This window comes from Parasteatoda tepidariorum, chromosome 4, assembly GCF_043381705.1.
Source record: "Parasteatoda tepidariorum isolate YZ-2023 chromosome 4, CAS_Ptep_4.0, whole genome shotgun sequence".
NCBI lineage: Eukaryota > Metazoa > Arthropoda > Arachnida > Araneae > Theridiidae > Parasteatoda > Parasteatoda tepidariorum.
The window spans coordinates 42,786,021-42,808,256 of record NC_092207.1 but is presented as its reverse complement, the minus strand read 5'-3'; the positions used below and the strand labels follow the sequence as shown (position 1 = coordinate 42,808,256).

The window sequence follows — 22,236 nt, the reverse complement described above, 5'->3', positions numbered from 1 at the left end:
GTTGTTGTAGTTCATTTACGTCGCACTAGAGCTGCACAATGGGCTATTAATGACGGTCTGGGAAACATCCCTGAGGATGATCCGTGCCATCACAACATGCCATCACAATTTGATGCTCTGCAGAGTAGATGGCAACCCCGCTTCGGTAGCCCGAAGACTTACACGCGATTGCGAGCACTTTATGGTAGAACAGTTTAACGAGGACCAATACCGCACAACCATCGGTCCCTACGCAGACTGATCCAAGTGGTCACCCACCCGCACACTGACTGCAGCCAGTGATGCTTTCTGCTGGGAACCGTATCTTAACGATCAGTCCACTGCGGGACCCATCGCAGATGAAGGAAGAATAGTTTGTTTTGAAATTCTAGATAATTCAACATTCGTTAAATAATCTTAAGTTATATTGTAGTTTTGTGATGTGTGATTGTAAGTGATAATAGTTATAACGATGAGATTTTAATTTTAGTGATTTGTGTTTGACAAAGTTATATGTTTACCAAACACAATATGTTTTGATGAAAGGTTTGCTCAGATCGGGCAAAAAACTTTCATTGTGTTCAAAACAGCTAAGCCATCAGAGCGGAGATGCTTCTGATCTAGAATTGTTTTATTGGACATGCATCATGTAAGTTAGTCTTGTATCAAGCATGGTAATTATTAGTCATTCAATTTCTTTTGTCATGTAAAATTTTTTTTAAATGTTTGATTATTGGAAATTAATGTGTTTACAAATTTTTATTTTATTATTTTATGCAAAACTTAGATTTGGAGATAGAATTTGAGATATTTTTATGAAAACCTTAAATGCGAATAATAATTTCACAATATAAAAGGTGTTATTAAATTAGTTTAATAAAGTATTTAAAAAGCATTTTTACACACTTGATGAACCATCTCAACACTAGATACAATGATTAAATAATAAGGAATAGGAAGGGGTAAGAGGAAATCACACATTCACATCATACATTCAACAGCATATTATTTATTTGGTGTGATTTACACAAGACTCATTAAAATGTAAGAATGCATCATTTACTTTTTTATTCATTTAAGAAAAAGGCTGTTTTCGTTATAAACATCAAATAACAGTTAGAAGCGTTGTAAATGAGAGTAAGAAGGAAATTACTGGATTCTCCAGTTTTAGTTGGAAGTCTTTCTAGATAATTCTCTGATCAATGTAATAGCATTCAGCAAGTCAACAGTATCCATGTTTGAACTAATCAACGCTTATGAGTGCTTATTTTGTATAAGTTTAAAAAGCACCATGCTTATTGGCTGGATCATACATGCAAAAGTTAAGGCTTATATCTTTATTGAAATAGGTGTTAAGAGAAGTGAAGAGGACGTTATGCCGTGGGAGAAATGCTTCATAACAAATTCTATTTGTCCAACATTATTAATTTAAAGCAAAGAAAAAAAGCGAGTTCAGATATTCCATGAAGTTTTATGCGCTGATAGCGTAGTTGGTAGGACGTTGGGTTCGTGTTCGAGGGTTCGAATCTTGTCAGCCGAAGAATTAATGAGAATTAAATGGTGGCTAGTGCTAATCGGTAGGGGTCACAAAGTGCTCCAATTTCGCATAACAAATTGAAATAGGTGTTAAGAGAAGTAAGGGTTACTGAATTGGATATTGATCCTTCTTTGCTTCAGGTCAAAATTACACTCGGTGAATGAATGAATGGATCCTTCTTGAAAAACGGGCTGTGACGTGAGTATGACTGAAGTCATATTCTTTATCATAGATGGCGCCACTGAAAAAATAAGAAATGCACTCTCTGCCTTAAAAATTCCCTACTATTATTTACCATAACAGGTTTGCTGGTCTTTACTAGTGGGATAAGTTACAACAAAATTGTTGAGTTTTTTTCAAAATATAAATTATAGCAAGATTATGCAGTTGTTTAAGCAATTCTGCAATGATTAGTTTGTACTTATGAAAACTTTTTAGTAGCCCAAGCGTCATTAATTCCAAGATGTCCAGCAGCCCATGTTAACTTTTGAATGTTGATGATGTTAACTACACCAGGAGTTTTGTAAATTATGTACAATTGAAGAATTTTTTTTCCAGATAGCATTTACTCATCCCCATAAATATTTTTTTTTTCAAATTTATCTTCCAGTAATTGATTTTTAATTTTTTTAATCAATTTCCAACCTTGCTGCATTATTTAAAATAAGTCTAATTATTTTAAATTATTACTTTTGAATAAATAAGAGATATCACTGCATATTTTGGGCAATAAGTTAACATTTCATGATTAAAATTTGTTGGATTTTAAAAATTTGAAACCTAATTTAAAAATATTTTTCTTGGAAAATATATGGATTTGAAATTTACTCATACTATTTCAATATTATGGAATAAATATTTTTACAAGAATGCTTTATGCAGTTTTTTATAAAAAATTAAGTTTCTTACAAGAAATTTTTTTACACTGTATGTCAAATTAAAATGTTCATTTTAATTATTTAAAAAAGTAAATTATATTGATTATTTTTTTATATTTCGATCATTTGGGGACATGTATTGTAAAATGACGCTAGCTTTAAATGGTACATTAAAACTTTATAACATAGCTGCTATGACAACTACAGTAAAAAAAAGACTGAAAACAATTTATACAAAACTTTTTAAATTATCAAGAGGTATGCATTCAGAGGCAAACAAAAGTCACAAGAACCCGAGATATGCTAATGGTTTTTTCTCCATTATTTAATTTTTTTGCATCAGGCTCAGTTTATAATATTTATTAAAGCAGTAAAGACTATGCATGCTTTTGATCTATTTAATTCAAAATTAAATAAATCATTCTTATTCGGGAGATAGCTTGACTAAAAATTATTAATCATTATTAAGTATCATTATTCTGACACAGAAACAAGCTTTTGATAGAAAAAGCTAAACTAAAATGACTTTAAAAATTAAACTAGCTTTCCTCCGTGGTTTTTGAAGAAAATTTGAAACCCTGTCCCATAAAGCATAGGATAAAGTCCTCTGGCTTTTCCCCAAGAGTATCGTGATGCACCTTCCATTATGAGCACATAACTTACTCCACCCAGTTATTTATTCGAACTTTAGAAGCTATTATTGAAATTTCGGTCGACATTTTATTTACCAAACTGCTACAGATAATTCAATCGTGAACTATTTTAGAAAGCAGTAATCTCTCCTCCCGGCTATATTAATATTAAAGCTTTATTTTTCGATGCATACGAAGGACATGCAAACTCTGTCTGGAATTATTTTTGAGATTTATTCATGAAGACTATTCATATATATTATTTTTTGAGTCAAAAATGCAGGAAGTGTAAGTTTTATTGTAAATTTCGTGCATTGTGAATATATATATATATATATATATATACATGACGGGGGAACTGTGTCCCATCNATATATATATATATATACCGGACAAATGTATGCCGATTAGTGGCACTTAAATAGACCCAGTATATATTTCAGACATTTACCAAAGCGATTAAGTGATTGACAACATTCACCGGTGGAAGTTAATAACCACCAATTTTGGTCATTCGCAGTAACATATGCACAGAAGAGCCATTACATTATAACCACCCTTCATCTATAACAATGGGCTAGCCCAGGTTTTCATGGTTTCTCGCCCAGGAACAATGTGTTCATGGGGTACATTAGGACCCATAATCCTCATAGAACAATCCCTGACGTCTGTAAGCTACTTGAACACAGTTGCAGACCAGGTTCGCCAATTCATGGCAACAGTTTTTCCTGCGGGGTGTGGTGTTTACCAACAGGATAATGCACCATGTCATAAGGGTCGAATGGTCATGGATTGGTTCGAGGAACATTCCAGTGACTTTCAAGTCATGTCTTGGCCTCCAAATTCACCTGACCTTAATCCAATAGAGCATTTGTGGTCCTACTTGGAAAACCAAATTCGTGCTGCCAAGTTATCCCCTCGCAATGTAAGGGAATTGCAGGATCAGTTGGCGAGGGCTTGGTACCAGATACATCAGACTACCTATCAACCTTGTGGAATCAATGACACGGAGGGTGCTAGCAGTTTTGAGGGCTAAAGGTCGTCCTACATGTTATTAGCAGGCTGGTCATAATCTAATGGCTCTTCGGTGTATATGTATAATTGAACGTAATATAATTAGAAATACAATAAATTTTGATGAAACATGCGTGCAGACTCTCTTCAAAGAGATTACAAAATAAAGAATGATTATTCTAAGATAATAATTACTATTTATAATGCATCTATGTCTCTAAAAAATGAAAAAAAAAATCGTAAATGAGTTTGAAATGAAAGAAGAATAGCCGAAAAAAAAAACTTGAAGTAAAATAAAATATGAAAATACTTCTAAATCATTTTTGCAAGATATTGATAAGTATATCCTCTGCTTTCTTCTTTTATAAATGTTCTTGTGTGTTTTTAATTTGTATCTTGCATTTTCCTTAAATTTTTATGATTTTTGCTTGAATAAATTTAGTTTTAAAAATCGGTTTCTTCCCCACCCCTTTTTGATGCTCGTCACGCTATTGTATTGATATATTTTGCTTTGGCTGTTATATTAATGCAGTATTAAAAATCACTATTTTTGCGAATATAATTATTCGCTGTTAATATTCACTATTATTATTTCGCTGTTTTCTTTTATTCTAATTTTGGCTGATTCTTGAATTTTTCTCTTTCCTCAAACTAAAACAACATTGTAGTGTTGAGAAATTTGCACATTTCATTATCTTTTTTCAAGGAATCTCATTTCGTTGTTGTCTTCAAGTATTGTTAAAGTATGGAAGAATACTGCATTCATATTCAGCAATAAAAATAAATTTTTAAAAGCTTTAAAAATTTTTAAAAAAAGCTTAAACTATATAATTGTAGAATAATTTGTTATACCAAGGAAGATGGAAATTCGACCAAAAGGAAATATAAGAAATAGTTTTGGAGAGGTGCCATTTTCTATTGAACTGAAAATCGCTTAAAAGAAAAACTACAAAAAATGGACCATAATGATCTTTTTTGTCGGAATGTTATTAATGCGTACATTATTTCACTATTTATTAACTAGTCTGTATTATCAAGCCCGTTTTTGCATCTCAACCATTATTCATTTATCATTAAAAAGCAGACTACATTACATGAGTACACAAAAATTTTTGTAAGAGGGGTCTCACTCCAGTTTTTCGTCCTTAAAAAATAACTTAAAAGCAATTTAAAATTAATTTTTTATGAATAGTTCAGATTACGTCTTTTATCATGATTTTATTTAGTCGAAAAGAAATTTGTAGTCTGAGTTTAAAATTTGTAGTCTGTTGTTTTAATCTTTAAATATTTATTTTTTATGTAATGGTGCTTTCATAGTTTCAAAATAAAATATATTATTTGCATGATACTGTAATGGAGTGATTGTGTGAAGCTCAGCTTTCGTAGTATTTTATAAATGTAAAATTCTATTAATTTAGAATAGTCTTTCTGATTAGATCCATAAGTTACTAGTTCATGTTTATTTATGCCTTAACTAGAATAAAGGGCCAGAATACTGCCGTGCAATTGAAAAAAAAAAGGTGCTCCACAGTAGATTCCGAGGAAAGTAGCTTGACAACTTTTTTCTTTCTACTGCTAATGCTAAGAACGCTTTAATAGAATTTCAAAAAACCGATAAAATAAAATTTATTTTTGAAAAAACTATTTTTGCGACACACGCATGCAGTTTAACATACAGAGAATCCAAATATATACAATTCTCAATTTGGATTTTTTTGTCGCTTATGTTGATTTTTCTTTTGTACGGCAATATACCTGAGCAGTGAACTTCACCTCATGGTAATTTAATTAAAACAGTTAAGCGCAGTGGTTAGGCCGGGATAGCCTGGTTGGCAGGCGCTGGACTTCCGTTTGTGAGAACGGGAGTTCGAATCCAGCCGGCCGAAGACTCCCATATAGTAAATGGTGATTGGTGCAAGTTAAATCTTTCGGGTCACAAAGTCCTCCATGCTTCCATGACAAATCAATACCTTTGGGGGTACTTAATTGGAGATTGATCGTGTTCTGGTTCAGGTCAAAATTACGATCTGTGGATGTATGCATGGGTTCTCCCTATAAACCTGTGTGACAGAAGTCTAATTCTACACCATAGATGGCGACATTGAAAAACAAGAACAATCGCACCGCCTCTGGTTTAATGACCGATGACAACGACAACAGCGCAGTGGTTCGTAATTTTTTTGCTCCGGCTAATGAACCCTAAATGATCACCATTCTTAAGACGGAACCTCCACTTTCTGCTGAAGTTTATCGAGACAATTGCGAACGTATTAACCTATAATAGACTGCTCTGTTTTGAAAATATTGATGGGAAGAATGAACATTTTTCCAACTTCTTATCATCAGTAATCTTAAATTAGGTTTTATATCTGGTAGTTGAATTCGTAGCCCTGGAGTTTGAATCTAGACTTTTTATGAATTTGTTTTTGGTGTATAAACATGATCTGAAGATGAAGAAAATAAACCGAATTATGGTTTTCATTGAAATGAAAACTAAAAACTGTTATAAGCGCTGAAAATAGCTAGTGGGGAAACATATTTTTTAATTAGCTATTAAGCTATTTTTTGTAAGTTTAAAAAGCGCGAAAGGAAGTACTAATTCAGTATTTTATAAATGCATGTCCTTTTCAGAGTTTATTCAATTCATTGCTGTTTAAAAAATTATAGGGTTTTTCTTTTTAAAAAAATGCAATTTTTTTCTGTTGGCATTTTATTTTAAATAATATCGTAAAAGCAACCAAAATACTAAGTAAGTAAAGAATTATTGATTGATATTGAATCTAAATATAATTACAGGTGTCAAAATCGTTTTAAAAAAAATTACTTAAAAATGTCCAAATTTCCATCGTAGCTGATTTAGTAAAATAATTCTGCTGACAGTTATTTTAGTGAATTTAAGAATGATTGCAACCATAACAAGCTGTTGACAGTTTAAAAGAAAACTGCCCCCTTTAAATCAATGGCAGAATAAATTGGTTTCATATAACTAACTTACTATTGTTCTCAATCCGGAAATTTGAAGGATTTCCAAATTTAAAGAGGCATTTTTTTTAAACATTTCAAATTCAGCTTAGTTTAACAATGAGATCAATAATGGTCCAGAAAAGTGATGGAAAATACTATTAATGAAGAAAGTTCAGTATAATTTCATATCCCCCCTCCCTTTATTCCAAATCACTAACCTTAAATCTATTTCGAAATAGACGAAAACAACTTCAACAAATGACGCCTGTCAACAGCGCATATTGTTCGATTCCGCAAAAAACAGTGTTAATATTTTTGTCGGTCCAATGTCAATCATAGGGGCAATGCAACAAAACGTTTACATTCCAAGCTGAAATAAGCAATTCCATCCCTTACCGAGTCGATGAGGGATCATGACACAAACAGGGATGAGAGTAAGGGTACCAATACAATTCTATAAAATCCATTTTTCTCAATAATCTCTCGGATCTATCCGTTTCCCCCCGATTAGGCCATGATAGTTATTGATGGCTTCCATCATAAAAGAGAAGCCAGACCAGGACCCGTGATGACTGTGATTAGGGACCGAAGTCGCGAAGATTACAGCCAAGCCAGTCTTTCTCTTCGGGGTAAGACTATAAAGACATAAAGATGGCAAATGTGACCTGACTTTTGGGGTAATTTGTACGAAGGAAGGATGGTCTTAACGTATTTATTGGTTGGGATTCGTGGCTGGCGTCTTGTCAGCAGGATTGTGGCAAAGCGCTTTGGATGACAAGAGCGGAATATTTCATTAGAGGTTATACTAACACTGATGGTTATTGCCTCATTTTGAATGCGCTAGGTTATTTTTCATTTAATATGGATAACGGCAAACGTTTTATTTTTAGACGAAGCGAATTTATAATGGTAAAATGCATGTTCATGCAGTACTTTCTATCTAGGTTATTGTCTTTGTCTATTGATGAATATTCTAGATCTTCTTATTGCAAGGTATTTTGAATACTTAAGATTTGATTTCTTTTAATTATCTTTTGAAAGTTATCATTTTGATACCAATATAGATAATTTTAATCCAATAGAAAGTATTTTAAAGCTTAAGAATTCAGTTGGCATTTGTCACAACACTAAAGTCTTGGTTGGTTAAGGTTATTGGTTGGGATTCGTAGCTGGCGTTTTGTCAGCAGGATTGTGGCAAAGCGCTTCGGATGACAAGAGCGGAATATTTTATTAGAGGTTATACTAACACTGATGGTTATTGCCTCATTTTGAATGCGCTGGTTATTTTTCATTTAATATGAATGAAGGCAAACGTTTTATTTTTAGACGAAAAAAATTGCAAGCGAATTTATAATGGTAAAATGTATGTTCATGTAATACTTTCTATCTAGGTTATTGTCTTTCTATTGATGAATATTCTAGATCTTTTTATTGCAAGGTATTTTGAATACTGAAGATTTGATTTCTTTTGATTATCTTTTGAAAGTTATCATTTTGATACCAATATAGATAATTTTAATCCAATAGAAAGTATTTTAAAGCTTAAGAATTCAGTTGGCATTTGTCACAACACTAAAGGCTTGGTTGGTTAAGGTTATTGGTTGGGATTCGTGGTAGGCGTTTTATCAGCAGGATTATGGCAATGACAAGAGCGGAATATTTCATTAGAGGTATACTAACACTGATGGTTATTGCCTAATTTTGAATGCGCTAGGTTATTTTTAATTTAATATGGATAAGGGCAAACGTTTTATTTTTAGACGAAAGAAACTGCAAGCGAATTTATAATGGTGAAATTGATGTTCATACAATGCTTTCAATCTTGGTTATTGCCTTTCCATTGATGAATATTCTGGATCATATTCTAGATTTTTTTATTGTTTGTAAGGTACTTTGAATACTGAAGATTTGATTTCTTTTAATTATCTTTTGAAAGTTATCATTTTGAAACCAATATAGATAATTTTAATCCAATGGAAAATATTTTGAAGCTTTAGAATTCAGTTGGCATTTAGTGTAGTTGGCCAACACTAAAGTCTTGGTTGATTAAGGTACAAGTTGGTGCTTTAATCACGGATGATTAAATTCTGGGGATATTTAGCAAAGTGGTTGAACCGGCATATATGCTTGGTGATTCAGTTTTTTGTGATAAACCATCTGTCCATGAACGTTTCAAAATAGTTTTCCGTTAAAAATAAGCTTTTATCATAAAGTATGAACTGCATATTGCATTATGTTAAAACGTAAAGAAGAAGTGAAAAATTACATGTAGTTTTTATCTCCAAGACAGAATCTCATATGAACAAAATATCAGAGGTGCGTTGATATTTGTTCTGGTGCGATTTTGCTTCGTGAGTTTCTATTGTTGAACCAAATTGCGAATAATCCTTAAGGCTAAGCATTGGACAGCTGAAAAACTTTGTTGAAGAATTGAGTACCGAGTGGGGAATAGAAGATCCAGAAAAAAAAAACTGTTTTATCATTTCAAATCATGACAAAATCATCACTTATGATGACATCAGACCTTATTTTAAATTTAGCCAATATATTTCTTATTTTAAATTCAATATATTACATTATTTTAAGTTAAGCAATAATTTATTTCAACGTCTTATATTAAAGCTCAGATTTCAAACTTTTCCAGTAAACTCGTTCACCACAACACTTTACATTAAGCCAACTCTGAAAAAACGGAAGAACACAGTTTCAAAAAATGTCCGTCTGCTCTTCCAATTCAATCCTTCCTGGCTTCGAAGATTTCATGGCTATAGTGACTTTGTGTTTATTTCCTGCTTAAATTAGCCTCTAAAATCCGCCGCTCCTGATGATTCTTACTGCACCATGCGAAATTCTAAGAAAGCACAAAATTTTGACTTAAAATGCATTGAATAGTCGTCGTTTGTATGTCTGGAACTTATCGTTTCGTGCCAGGTTATTACATAAGAAGATTATTAGAAAGAAAAATGTGTTTTGTAACAACTTTCTGCTGCTGGTGATATTTTTTAAGACTGATGTTTCTAAATTCATAAAAATATCATTTAGAATCAAGTCTTGAATTAGTATTTCACTAAAATATTTAAGATTTGTTATCAGTTCGTGTATTTATGAATAAACACTTGCAGATCTCAGTCGAAACTTTCATTCTAATCGAAATTATTCTCGGTATGTACAAAAGCTATCTACTTTCATTTTCTTTATATGCTTTAAAAGCGCCTGTATAAGCAATAGTATCATTATAACGTAGCATTTCATAAACATCATTATGTAATTCAATTTGTAATTTTAGATGCAGTGTGATAATCATTATTGGAAAAAATAAATCCTAGTTCTACGAGGAAAACTTCGATTAACTTCAATTTAAAGCGCTTTAATGATTATTTAGTTTGCTCAAAAATAATTAGGAATCAAAAAGAATATCGAAAATGCTGTTATTGATTTTTCATTTGGTTTAGTCACTCTTATTGAGTAATGCCTATAGCATCATTTCATTTCCTAAAAATCTAATTTATTTCTTTAGAATGAAGATGATTTAATCAGAGTTTTATCATATTGATCATCAAAAAGATAAGATTAGAATATTTTAAGTTATCCTGCTATTATTGACTTTATTTCTAGAGGGCATGCATGCTAGAAGAGCTTCCTGTTCTTAAATATAATTAAATAAATAAGTGGCTGGCGAGGTAGGAAAGACAGTTGTATATAACAGCCAAAATAAACTATTAGAGATAGAAGTGAGGAAACATTTCTGAAATTGCCCAGGAATTGTATACAATGTAAAAACAAGCAAACTGGGAGCGTGAAATTTTAATTATTTCGTACATTTAATCAATGCGATTGTAATTTATTAGCATTAGTGGAAAGTAACATTTTTGTGCGACAAGTTCATTGACATATATTATTTACTTTAATAAGAAGGACATAAATTTTTGGTTATCTCCATGTGTTTTTATTCAGCCGGCAGGGATAAGTGGACCATTATTCGGTATCTCCTACATTGATGTTTTTTATGATAAAGGGTCATTGGCAGGCATACACTTGACCGGTATTCCTTACTCAGATTTTTTAAGGACCATTGCGCAGTATTCCTTTCGGAGCTGCGGATAGGATATTATAAATAATAACCACGTAATCTGGTCAACACTAGAAAGACTGAATATTGCTGCATACTTAAAAAGGCCAGTTTTGACCTTTTCAGGTTGTTTCTGTGTAGATAAATTCGACATTAAAAATCTTAAAATATAATCATAGTTAATTTAATAAAAACATATTATAAATTTGATCATCGAAGGTGTGTAGACAAATGTACGGGGAATACGAGGAATAAAAAAATTATAAATATTCGATGTTGGATTCGAAAATTTTTAACTGTTAAGACTTGTTGTAAAAAATACCGTGTGGGACGCTCTACAGACCACAGAAATGCAACTACAGATTTAAAATTTGATTTTCTGATAGGGCGAAATTTGCACCACTTAGATAAACCTATAATGGCCTTGAGTGTATTAAGTAGTCAAATATAGATAATCTATTTACAGAATTTGATTTCCGTTACAAATATTTCCTGATAAAAAGATTAAATGGATAATTTTATTAGTAAACAAATAAAGGTTTAAATATGAATTTAAGAATTAAACAAAAAAAAAAATTTTTAAATATGTAATTCCATATATTTAGATGGCCTTAAATACAATAAAATATTAATACAAACACTTAATATGATTACAAAATTTAAATATAAGGCTAAATGTACATTGATTGCTCAAGACATCTGTTATCGGGAATACTAAAGTGGAATCTTCGTAAAAAAAAAAGCTTTAATGGCTTTCCCACGAAAGCTTCTAGACAGTAAACACACAGAGAAAGAGATTGTCGACAGTATAAACACACAAGTATTTCCCTTTCTAAACAACTTGGATGAAGTTGTGCTTGTCTGTGCAAACTGTGGACTAGACTACTTCAGAGTTTCCCCTAAGAATAATATTTACAGTTTTGGAGAGGGAATTGTTTGTGGGCAGGTGAATAAAGTTGACGAATTTGCGTGAGGTCGCTTTTATTCATTACTGTGAGTTGAAAGTTATTGCTCTGGTATGAGTGAGTAAATACAATTAAAATGATTCCAGTCCCTTCTATTAAAGTTGCTTTGTGTCTATCACGAGAGTACCGTTAGTTTTAATGGTAAAAAGCGTGACTAATTGCAGTAAGTTTTGTATTTGATGATGATATTAAGAACGAAAACTGACTACAGCTTCATTTTACGTACGGATACTTTTGTAAAAGATACAACTGAAAAAATAAAGTTTTCTTTCCCGAACTGTTATGTTACATTGCACGCTAAAATGTAGAAGACATAATTTTGATGAGAAAAAAGAGGCAAATGTAAGGCTCTACATTTTTTTTGTGTTGTCTAAAATTACAAAATATATTTATGATATAAAAATGATTGCTTTTTTTTAAATGTTATATCACGTTGATTTCCTTTTTTAATTGTCATACAACCCAATTTAAGACATTTTTATAGCAGATACAGCTGAAAACTCAAGCCTATTTTCAGAACATAAGCTTGTTATCATTTTATATTGTACTCTAAAATGTAATGGATTTAAGTTTGACGAAAAATTGGCTCTAAATTTTTTAATTCATTTAAAATTTGACAATATATTTATGTTATTAAAATATTTCTATTCTATTAAAACTATGACTTCACTTTGCTTCTGTATGATTTCATTTGGAAAAGTCACACAAAATGTGATAAAGACTATTTTTTGTTGAGAAATATTTACTTAGAGCTTCTATTTTTTATTTCACAATAAGAATCCTTTCCAAAGAACAAAAATATAGTTAAAATTTTTTTGTTTCATGGAAAGTATGATTACTGCGCTCTGCTCCATTCCAAAAATAAATTTTTTTTTCAACAATACTAAATATTTAAAGCTTAAGAATATTTCACCTTGATTTTATATTTGCATTCATTTTTTATGCCCAATTAAACTAGTACTATTATTTCAGACTATTATATTTCGTTAAACAATGCTCGTTAATATTTCTTCGCCTTTTTTCGACTTCATTATCATCTAGATTACTTTGAAAAGCTCTCTGAAGATAAACGAGAAAAGTTAAGCGATTCTACATAATTTGAACAAGAGAAATTTTCCAGGATAAATCAATACTTCAGTACCTGTTCGTAAAAATACTTAAAAAGTAACAAAACACGATGGATGTTATAGTTTTCGAGTTCAAAAAAGCCGTTCAGTTTCTAATTTAAAAGCGATGGAAAAGCTAAGCGCTTCAGAACAATCCACTTAAAGGTTCACTAATGGAAGACAATTCAATTTTCTCGTTGTAGCTGCAGAATCGAATTTTCAGTGCTCGCTTCAGTTATATCCGTCTATGACAAATGGATTCTTTCAATTTTCAGTCATTACAATCGAAATAAATGAAAGAGAACAATTTATCTCAAAGTTAAAAGATGAAATTCAATCAAGGTTTGGTAGTTAGTTACTTCTTGCTGTTTAAAATGATTGAATAGTGATAGTTTCGATGGCAATCTTGTTTCTGATTTATATTATTTAGTTTCTGATGGCTTGATTCCGAAGAAATATCGTATTTATTCAATGTGTAGTTTGAAAAATTAAAATAATAAAATTAAATTTCAGGAACTACACTTTTGCCAAGTGGATTGAAGAGGAGAAAATAATTTTATTGTGAGACCAAAATAAAAAAATGTTCGGGACATCACCTTTGAAGATGTAGTTTTTAGTGGTTTCAGACGTTTAAACGAAGTAATGCGAAAAAAATATCACTCTGAATAACTTTTAAATTAATGAACGGATTTCACAAACTAAGTGCCAATTTTAATGGTTCGAGGGTTGACATTAAATATGACGAACTATTAATGCTAGCAATTAGTTAATTTATAGAATAAGACACAAAACATAGAATGCTTCAAAAAAAAAAAAAAAAAAAAACGGTTTAGAATTTTTGAGTAACAAAATTGAAAGGGGGGGGCAGCAGCAGTCTAGCAAATATAGCTCCAATAATTTAGCCAAGAAAGTGGTTTAAAGTTTGGATGTTAATGTTCATTCCTTTTTTTGCACATTTCGCCAAAAACTTTTCAAGTGAATTGAATACTTTATTTTCACCATTAAAAAAATCCTTTATAAAAGTACTATCATATAAAAAGTAATTTTGACGAATTAGTATCTTTAACGATGGTTGAAAAAAAATTAAATTGTAAGTTACATAAATTGTTATTTTCGTATTATCCTTATTATTAAATAAATTATAAACTAGTTATGTAATTTTAAGCTATGTAATTTAAAATAGCAAAATGCAAGATTTGAACCATGGATTTGAACACAATCTGTCTAACAGTTATTGAGAAATAAAAATATAAAAATACAGCCTTTCCGAAATTTTATAACTCAGATACTATTTGACTGATTATTTTCCAATTTTGTATTTTTTCATTTAAAATTATGTCAATTTTAGAAGTAAAAAATTGTGTACCTTATTATTCAATAGTTTTATCTATTTTCTATGCAGAAAAGGTGCACTGTTCAAAAGAATTTAATAATTAGCTTTAGATTGAAACATATCAGTTCATAGGTTTTAGAAAAATTACACGAGTAAAAAAATTTTGCCATTCAAGAAATTTAATTTACGTTCCAGATTCCAATGAAAGCATCAATCTGTTATTAATGTTTCTGCAATTTGCTGTTATTGCTCCTATGCATTATCAGTGGTTTACATTAAAAAAAGTAAACTATAAAAATCATATAAGATTAGGTTATCAAAAGAAAAATAAACAATATTTTTTAGGTTAGTATTGCATTATTTCCAAATTTAGCAGTGAATTTGTTAAAAAAAAAGACATCGCCTTCCACGTGGTTATTTAAGACAAGGATTGATAATCTATTTTTTGCCTATGATGTAATATATTGAAGAATACCAAAATAGTTCAAAAAGTTACATTGTACTCACTAAATTCCCTTGACAGTACCCCTACCTTTTTTGTTCCAAGTCGTGAGTTCTTTTTTAAACCTTTTAATGCGCAGAATCTGATTCGCGTATCAAAATCACAATTCTCAAAATTGCAAGCATTTCAATTTATGGCGTTGTTTACACGCGTAAAATCTTCAATACTTATTTTGTACGAAACTTGAGATATTTTGACTATCTAAATACTCGTACTAAGACAAAAAGATTATGGGTTGAAATACTTACAATTAAGTAATTCTATTATTACCACTGTAGTTATCTGAACAAAACTAATTCTGAATTGTGATAAAAGTGTGAATGTGCTGATGGATCAGATTATTTATTAACATATTATATGAAATTAATTATGTATTTATCCACATATTATTTGGATTACCAATCCTCTCATATTTTATTTACAAAAAAGGTTAATTATTTGCAAACTCATAAGTCTATTTCTTTCCCTTCCTTCGTTTTTAAATCGTTTTTATTGTGATGTTTTTAGGAACTCATAAGCTAATCAAGACTTTGTCAGTTCGTCACATAAAAACATCGATGTAGAACAGTTGTCAATTAGCCGAATTGAAAACAAATTTGCCAAACTACATTACCAAACCATAACACCTTAACCACTACATTACCATAACACGACTCCAAACTATAAAAGTGTTATTAAAAACTATATTTGAATAACAATAGCTTCAAAACCGAAGTCGAGAGTCTGCAAAAATGTAGTTTTTATCTTTCAAGATTTAATTATTGTCGTATGAGTAACCACACGTCACAGGTTTAGTCATATCATATTTTGTTTACAGAAAAGGTTAAATATTTACAAGCTCGTAAGTCTATTTCTTTCCTTTCCTTCGTTTCTAAATCGTTTTTATTGTGATGTTTTTAGGAGCTCATAAGCTAATCAAGACTTGGTCAGTTCGTCATACAAAAATATTGATGCATAAAAGTTGGCAATTTGCCGAATTGAAAACAGATTTACCAAGCTACATTACCAAACCATAACACCTTAACCACTACATTACCATAAGTTACATACATTAGTTGCCAATTTGCCGAATTGAAAACAGATTTACCAAACTACATTACCAAACCATAACACCTTAACCACTACATTACCATAACACGACTTACCAAACTATAAAAGTGCTATTCAAAATTATATTTGAATAACAATAGCTTCAAAACCAAAGTCGAGAGTCTGCAAAAACGTAGTTTCTATCTTTCAATATTTAATTATTGTCGTATGAGTAACCACACGTCAGAGGTTTAGTGATATAATATTTTATTTACAGAGAAGGTTAATTATTTACAAACTCGTAAGTCTATTTCTTTCCTTTACTTCGTTTTTAAATCGGTTTTATTGTGATGTTTTCAGTAGCTCATAAGCTAATCAAGACTTAAGTTTGTCAGTTCGTCACATAAAAATATCGATGTCGAAAAGTTGTCAATTTGTCGAATTGAAAACAGATTTACCAAACTACATTACCAAACCATAACACCTTAACCACTACATTACCATAAGTTACATACATTAGTAGTCAATTTGCTGAATTGAAAATAGATTTACCAAACTATATTACCAAACCATAGCACCTTAACCACTACATTACCATAAGTTGCACACATTAGTTGTCAATTTGCCGAATTGAAAATAGATTTATCAAACTACATTACCAAACTATAACACCTTAACCACTACATTACCATAACACGACTTACCAAGCTATGAAAGCGTTATTAAAAACTATATTTGAATAACAATAGCTTCAAAACCAAAGTCGAGACTCAACAAAAATGTAGTTTTTTTCTTTCAATATTTAATTATTGTCGTATGAGTAACCACACGTCAGAGGTTTAGTCATAGAAAATAAAAAAAATTCAGGATGACAAAACAGGAAGGGGAAGGAATGAAGAAAGGATTTTTCGATCCAACAAAAATCAAAGGACATACACTCAACGCCAAACCCTATCCTTTTAATTACCCCTTCGTCGCGTGGGAGAAAAATCTTTTCTTTCTCCACCCCTTCAAGAATCTCTTCTTCATCCCATTCATCTTCAGAAAGAGATCTGGCATCTTTATCGGTTCGTTTTCACGCTGGATAACCCGACTTTCATTCATAACCACCGTTGTGGGTGTGGTTGGCATCGGGAGGAGGGGGGAAAAGACATTTTTTTTATTTGAGTTCCAACTACCCTTAAGAACATTAATTGGATTTTTTAAAAAATAAAATAATAAACGACTTCTAAGAGAAATATTGGTTTGTCGTTCTATTTGTCCGTCTTGCTTGGATACGTCAGTCCAACACCCCCTCTTTTAATAAGAGGTTAAGGAACTTCTGAAGTTCTTTTCTTGACATTGACTGAATTTATGGAGATCTTCCGGAATTGTCGGATTGGTGTAATTTGTATTGTTGACGTTTGTTAGGCGTGTTAAAACGAAAGGAAATTACATAAGCTGAAAAGAGTGTCATTACTCTATACGGCATTCAAAGTGACAGCTTGATTCTGTCCCTGCAGTTTCAAGAAGCGGACACGTTTTGAAGTGACTTGCTTGTTACAATTTTAGCTTGCAACCCAGCAACCAACACATCTGTGTTTTAGAGAGTAATAACTTTTCTTGCTTCCTAAAAATTTAGAGCATAAGATTGTTGGAAATAATAATTGACGACTTTGTTATGATACAATTATAGATCGTGGTTGTTGGCCTAGGTTATAACAAACTGTGATGGTGTTGTGGTCAAAGTTTACCGACCCAGGCTTGATTTTTGTTCACTTTTCACTTAAAAAATTCATTATTTCTAGGTCGATAAATGAGTACTGAAATTTGCTGGGGAAGGTAACTGAAGTTTAGTATGCTATTCACTCAATAGTATTTAGTACCTGGCTACTCAAAAGCTATAGGCATTGCTGAATACTTTATTTTTGGCTTTATTTTTATCCAGATTCATTGACAGATTCAATGTCATTTTGTTTTAAAACGCATTTTATTTGAAAGATTTTCAACATTCTCACGTACTGATATAAAATAATCATCATTGGTTTGGGTAGACTTGATTTTTATTTATGTTAAAAACAACCGTATATTTTCATATCCTGAGATATTTGTGCATGCCTTGAATTTCATTAAAATGGGGGTAAAGTGTGAGAAATGCTGATGGCTGTTTACTTTGCTCAGAGCCTCATTTAAACGATTTTATAATCCAGTAAGTGTACATTTCAGTGAATTATCTCCTTTCAAAGTAGAATAGCTCTCGAGTGGTAGTTTTTGCTTTCACAAGCGAATAGCACCTAATGTCATTTGTTTTAAAACATGTCTTTTTAGATGAACTTTCGACACACGCATAGTAAAAATTATCTTTCAAATTTCAGTTCGCAATTATACCGATAACAAAAGATCTTGCAAGTGTATATTTTCTTCGTAAAATTAATTTCTTCTTCTTTTTCCTTTAAAATCTATGCTTGATGACATTATTCAGCTATATTTGAAGCATGAATCTAAGACTTTAGTCACTGTTTAGTAAAGACAAGACACAAGAATCAGTTGAATTTTTAAAATATTTCTTCAGACAATTTTATTTTACGAGGGTTGTAAATTAAATAGTGGCAACTTAACCTTGAAACTCACAAAAGGGCGTTTCTCAAAAAGTATTTATCTTGTTGGTTTAATTTCTATATCACGTAAAGCTGGCTTATTTTTTTGAAAGTATTTATCTTGTTGGTTTAATTTCTATATCACGTAAAGCTGGCTTATTTTTTTGAAAGTATTTATCTTGTTGGTTTAATTTCTATATCACGTAAAGCTTGTCTGATTTTTTTAAAAGTATTTATCTTGTTGGTTTAATTTCNTATTAGAAAGCACTAATAACATGCTTTAGAGCGATGGAAACGAAACTCCTCACTTTAACGCCACACAACAACTACCTTTCTAAGCTAATCGACTTTTTTTTGCTCTCTACACATCGACAACAGTCCCACCTCACAGCTCCCATATCTAATTTGCGCATGCCCGTCCTTCTGTGAGTTTAAAGGTTAAGTTGCCACTATTTAATTTACAACCCTCGTATTTTATAACCGGTGTTGAACAGACGACCCAATTCTGACTTTACGACTTTCAATGTTCAAATCCGTAGCCTCGTAATTTTGAAGAATACAAGGAAATTCCTGGATCAAGCATTAGGGGGGAAACTAGCCTTCGTTGTGGACGTTTGGATGGAACTAACCCGCATTTGCGTTGCATGGGGAGGAAAACCACGAAACTCTCTATCGGTTAGTCGATGGCAAGGAGTTTCTAACCTATGATCTGTTTATCACTGAGGATATTTTACCTCTGCACTGTGGTCGGTGCGAGCCGGGAGCAGAATTCGTATCTACCAGTCAATCCTGGTATTCAAACCTGAGTCATTTCGAGGAGAATGTGAATATTTTATGCTCTGAGGTGGTATTTACAAGCAACGACACTTAGATGCCTTTACTGTTTCAATTATTATTACGTATAAAGTATTAAGGCTGAAGGATATTTTTCACTCACCCTGTTTATGCATATGCAATCATTCACGTACCTCTTAAGTTTAAATCTATATATCACAAATTGTTTGATATATCACAGGAGAAATTTTCCGTTTTTCTTCACTATGGCATAATTTAGTCAAAGTCACACATTTAAAGAGGAAACACGTGTAAATAAGGGTCACCGAATTTTATTTTCGAACAAAATAACGGAAAAAGTTCAGCGTTGTTGTTGCATCAAATTTTATCCAAAGCTTGAAGATTTTCAGGTGAAAACAATTTGGCAAGGCAAATGTTCGAGGAGCAAGCAATGTGATATAAAACATTATAGGGAAACAACTTATCGTATTCTTACTAAATAATCATTTAAGGAAAAAACACTTGAGCTTTTTTTTAATAGAAATCTAAATTTAGTTAGGAATTTAAAAAATTGTATGTGAGGTTTAATGGTAACCAAGCAAAATGATTAGGTTTAAATTTTATCCCAAACAGATATGAGAAATCAATGTTAAAAACAATAAAGCATTTTCCTTCTTTTCTTTTTAAATACTGCTTGAATAATTACCATCTGTAGTTAAATTTATTTTGGTAAGTTGAATTTCTAAAATGTTTTTTTTTTCTGTCGTGATGAAGGGCATTTAAAAACGTAAAATAACGCTATTTCAGATTTTGAATTATATCGAAATAAGTAATTAACAGGCATTTGTACATTTATTTCAAATTATATTTGCACTCCCACAGGAAATTTTTATTTAGGAACCTGCCAGAGAGTTCAAAAAAATTTTTTTACACGTTATTGTAACTGAAAAGTTTAAGATACTTTTGTCTACAAAATTAATAGATAAAAATAAGGTATATAATTCTAATTATTATATGATAATAATTATTCCAATACACACACACTTCAATGCATATAAGCTTATTAAATTTGTTAAAGCCACTCTTTAAGAGCATGTAAAACTTCTGTATCCAAATTTTATTCGATTTAATAATTGCTACTTTCAGTGGCGTTGAAATATTAGTTGTATGTATATAGATATATATATTTATCAAATATTTTAAAAAACTCTTATAATATTCTCCTCCCCCCCCGCAAAAAAACGAACTTTCAATATGTATGAAAAGCTGCTAACCTCAAAAAGTGTTATAGAAAAAAAGAAAATATTACGAGTCACTTTCATAACGGGGAAAAAAATCTGTTAAATTTCTTATGTAACATACAAAAGTCAATATGAGGGATTAAAAAAGCAATGATATCTAGGAATGCCAACCTGGGATTTAAGTTTTAGGCCAACGAGTCTCTCCGGTAATTAATTTCTGCGGATCAGCTGCTTAAAAACATATGCTATCTTGTTTTTTGTTTTGAATTTAAGGTCCACTCCTATAACTTCGCGATTTGAGGATGGTGCTCATTTTAATTTTTTATAACAAAACTTCCAAATCCCCTAAAGAAAAAAACCTTGAATAAATATTATTCGAATAAAAACGGCACCGCAAATAAATTAGTTTCCTACAATTAAAAGATCTTTAATAAAGTCCAATGACAAACATATCAGGATAGCAATACTTGAAGTGTTTTAGATCTTTCATTAATTGGAATATTTATGACAGCCTTATTTAAACATTGGAAAATTTATTTATTTAAAATTGCATTTATACTGGTAAGAATAACAGATGTTGATTTGTAACTTGTAGAAGCAGGCGTTTAATTTATCTGTAAAAAATTGGTATTGCTAAAGGACTCAATTAAACTTCTTAACTAAACCGTCTTATTACCCCCCCCCCCTTGCAGTCGGGCTAACTGTAGAAGGTTTTGTGGTTTTCTTTCAAAATGTCCCCCACGAAGGCTAGCTTGACCCAGGACTGAGTTGTTTTTTAAAATTACAGGTCTATGGATTTGATCATTGATAGACATAAACCCAAAATTAGTTCGGCTTTTCAACGGTGATTATAAAATAAAATTAAATTTAATTAGACCATGACAAACAATTATAACTTTTTTCGTGTGCCGGAGCAAAATAAAATAGTCATGGGTGAGGTACTAATCCAAAACTGGAGAGCTCTTATTAATTAATACACTATGCAGCTCTTAATTTTGTAAATTAATTTTGAAAATAATTCAATATTCTTTCAGATTTTTCAATTCAAACATTGGAGAAAAGAAGGCTGGGTTATAAGAGTTTTATAAAAGCAACTTTTGAGCCATAAATGCAATCCCCCTACTCTAGATATGAGAAGATAAAAACGAATTTCTCTTCATTTCGATTCCTTTCTAATTCGACGTAATAAATTAAGTAACTAAGTTCGTTCATAAATTAAGATACTGAAAGGCAAAACGCCACTTCTCTCTTTCGAAAAAAAAAATTCTAATTTATCTAGGAGCAATTCTTATTCTTCTCAATATTTTAAAAGCACAAGTCAAAGTCGTTTGGGTTACATATTCCAATGGGTGATTTCTTTGCCCGACTAATGAGTGTGTGTGCTCGCGTGAAAAGAACAGTCAGGGGAGTCGAAGGGGAGAGGATCAGACGTTCGAAAGAAAATTAAAACTGACGCTTCTCAATCGTCGGCATTTGGGAGCGTCAATCACTGCAATTCTCGGAGGGAATCGGAAAATGTCCACCATTCTCGTATTTCAGTAATTTTTCGCGACGTGGCGTGTCTTTCAAATAAGAAAAGCCCTTTCACGGGCCTTTAAAACTAATCTACTTTTAAAAGGCAGGGGCACGAAAATTTT

At 31.4% G+C, this 22,236-nt stretch overlaps 1 protein-coding gene across 1 annotated transcript in view; it reads left to right on the top strand.

Moving 5' to 3' along the window:
- Positions 1 to 328: 328 nt before the first annotated feature.
- Positions 329 to 22,236, top strand: part of LOC107437991 (netrin receptor UNC5C) — a 347,353-nt gene continuing 325,445 nt past the window's right edge. Inside the window, exon 1 of the mRNA XM_043038737.2 lies at positions 329 to 628. The gene's annotated coding sequence lies outside the window, so the exon portion shown is untranslated. The remainder of the gene's footprint in view (positions 629 to 22,236) is intronic.